At 35.9% G+C, this 3,360-nt stretch overlaps 1 long non-coding RNA gene across 1 annotated transcript; it reads right to left on the bottom strand.

Annotated features, from left to right (window-relative positions):
* Positions 1-1,465: 1,465 nt before the first annotated feature.
* On the bottom strand, positions 1,466-3,014 carry LOC122992781. Its single transcript, XR_006406143.1, has 3 exons — positions 2,531-3,014; positions 2,303-2,398; positions 1,466-1,692 (listed from the first exon to the last, which is right to left on the bottom strand). It is a non-coding gene; the product is annotated as an uncharacterized LOC122992781 (long non-coding RNA).
* Positions 3,015-3,360: the final 346 nt, after the last annotated feature.

The following is a 3,360-nucleotide window of genomic DNA, read 5'->3' as shown; positions in this document are numbered from 1 at the left end:
AAACTCCGGGGAAGAAGCAAAGTTAGTGACATGACATTGATGTTACATGGATGCATACAGATGGAGAGGAGGAGGAGGAGGAGAGAGGAGCTCAGTGCATCATGGGAGCATGTTTCATGGTAAAGCATGACTTTACCATGAAACATTCATTTTAGCTCATAGTATTAAATTAAAGATTTGTTAAATAATTGTTAAAATGTGTTTTGTTAGAATCGTCATGTTTGATGAGGGACTAAAACTTAGATTTTGATGTTTTTAAGGTTTTTAGTCCCTTTAATACAATATTAACACAGTTCTTTATAAATATAGATCCCAGTCACCTGCATGTCTCCAACTGGTGGAGGGGACTGTGTTCCAGTCTAGCAAACATTTCATGTTTTATAAAATGTTTCTTGTAAAGTTTTCTATGTTATATCAATGTGCTTCTGTTTCTTTTGAGCCGACTACTGTGTTTTCCCAGACTTATTATTGTTCCTTTAACTAATCAGCTGGACGGGACATTTTCTGTTTTATGTGTCTTGTGGGGGGTTTTTCTGCCGTGATAAAGGGGGTCTAAATGGTAGAGCGGCCATCTTGCATATGTGCTGTATTGTGCGGTTTGAGTCACCTGAACATTAGAGTGTTTTGGTGATTTGGTTTGAATTGGTTCATGTGTGGTGGTGTTTTATTCATAATTTACTCTGTTTACACATAACTATACACAAATCCCCCGGTGGTGCAGTCTAGCCTCACATTGCTTATTTTCTTTGCTTGTTGATTTATATATTAATTGTACAGTTTTCTCCATCGATCCTTTATTACAGCCTGCATTTAGGCCTTTTGTTGAAGCTGCTTTGCTGCTACAGAGATTGAATGGAGACAAGTCTTATTCCATGCATTGTCAATAAAATCTATTGTCTAAGATTGTCTAAAAACAGTAAACAAACAGGACAATTGTTAGGAAAATGTCAGGAAAACACAGAGTGATTAGAAAACTTTACAATTAGGCAGCGAACCAAAGCTCTTAGGATCCTCTTTGTCTGGGTTTTTTTTAAATTGAGGTACCCTTTTCTTTTCATGTGTGAGTTTTTCTCATTTACTCATCTCTTTTGTTGAAACCTCTGAAGTTGAAGTTTCATCAGTTCTTTTTTGTAGATCACTCAGCACAACCTTCAAGTCATCAATGACCTCTTTGTCATTTTTTTCTTTGCTGTTTTTCTGCTCATTTTGTCTTTATTACACCTTCTATTGCACCTTCAAGCATTTCTTTTTTTTTATGTTTCCCTGTTGACACAGAACATTAAGTGAAATAATGTTCCATGGGATTAGAATATATCACATTAGAGACGACTTTATTATCATTTCACATTGTACAAGTACTAAGCCAGCAAAAAAACTGTTTGCATCCAATGATATTTCTACTAGTGCAATGATAATACTGTTTACAGTGTAAAAAGCATACCGGTGCTTTTTGGACATGGTTCAAATGTCTGCTCTCTGTAACAGATTGTTGAATTGGTCCTCCAAATCTAAACAAACATTATCATAAAGTTGCAGAACATGTTCAGCTCAGTTCAGTAATCACCAACCTCTGTAATGTCTGAAGATCTTTTACTTTCCTTCCAGATTGTGGTCGAAGGAAAAGCTTTGTCTCCTCTGTGGAGGTGCTCTGAAACGTTGGCGTATGGGACATCTCCTCATGTTTACTGTCACCTGGGCAACAGATAAATAAGATAAATAAATAAAGATGCAAGACATAATATGCAATGACTATTATGCAACTTATAAATATGTTATTACTGCTATAAATGTATAAACTGGAGGTTCTAAAGCAACATTAAACTAGAAAAGCTCTTCATTCCCTGCTGAAGAAAAAGCTTTTTAAAGTCCTTAAACATCCAACCTTTCAATATATCATCAAAAAGTTATAAAGTTGGCCTTAAACATAAAGTTTTTATCTTTGGCTTTAATTTTAATTTTTATTTGAGTAGTATTAAAACAATGTAAATATATACTTATCAAATGTCCAACCCTGTAAATCTGGTTTTATTATACTTTTTATTATAATTAAACATCTTGTCTTTAAGTCCTGAGTGGCCTGTAAAGACTCAAACACTGACCTGAGCCCTTATATACACTCAGGTGATGATATGTTAATTAATGCAGAATGTTCTTGAGCTTCTGGCTTTAAACATAAGTTTGTTTTTAATTTGAACTACTGAAAACAACAACTAATCAAGCTTTATCTGTTATAATTTGGTAAAAACATGATTACTGGTGATATTGTTCTAGGAGTCATAAAACAATGGGAGGATATACGCACCAATAGTCCAACTCTGTGAGGCTTTTGTAGCTCTTGTCTTTTAATCCCTGAGTGTCATGTAAAGACTCCTTCAAACACAGATGACCCTCATACAGGCTGTGCAATGGGATGATAATTTATTATTCAATTAACTGTTTCACAAATCTAAGTCAGTTCAATCAACTCTGAGTATGTTCACTCTGAGTGAAGCTTGAATGAAAAAAGTCATCATCAAGGGAGATGCGATACCTCAATTTGTTCTTGAGGAAGGTCCTAAGAAAAGTCTACATCAGATTCATGACGTGTTCTTAAACAACAGAATTGTTTGCACCTGTGTTCTTATAATGACGTTGATGATGATGATGATGATGTACATTGGATGTGCGTGTCAGGTGAGCCTAACTAGCAGATGTAAACACCCTGGCAATCCCCGTAAAAGGGCGTCTGGGTCTAGCAGTTTTAAAGACTCCTAGTTTCCTAGTGAAGACTGAGCTCACAATATTTCAGATGTCTGTGTGAGGCGAGTTCTTTGCTCATATTCACTGCAGTCTGCATTTCTGACTTGTGTGACTTCTTGTATTAATCGCTGCAAAAAAGAGAACAAGAGAGCATCAGGGTTTAAATTTCAAAGTGTACAACACTGTCAAAAAGTGAAGGAAATTGAAAAGAAATACACATTTTACTTTTAAGAGTAAATTTGTCTTGGAGATTTATATATTTGTAAGTCTAATTCCATTTGAAACATGCTGTCAAACCACCAAAGTCTGTTAAGAAAAGCATAAATGCTGTTCAGGATCGTGAACTTTAATTCCCTTTATCTGAACTGACAAGTGGAACTCTGCTTCTTCAGGTCTTGTATTTGTGATATAATTTCCCGTGACACTGTTTTATTGTCATATGACACCAAAACTACTCTATGCATGCATCTACTAAAGGAGGGAATCTCTGTCTGTATGTCCTTCATGTATCTCTTGAACCGTTCATCCGATCGACTCCACACTTGGTGGGTGTACAGCTGTGTACAGCTCATGACGCACGCAGTGCATTCTGGTTGTTGTAGGATTATTCCCCCTTAAGAG

The sequence above is a fragment of the Thunnus albacares genome, chromosome 11 (assembly GCF_914725855.1).
Source record: "Thunnus albacares chromosome 11, fThuAlb1.1, whole genome shotgun sequence".
In the NCBI taxonomy this organism is placed as follows: domain Eukaryota; kingdom Metazoa; phylum Chordata; class Actinopteri; order Scombriformes; family Scombridae; genus Thunnus; species Thunnus albacares.
Note: the sequence above shows the minus strand (reverse complement) of the source record. Positions and strands in the feature narration are given on the sequence as shown.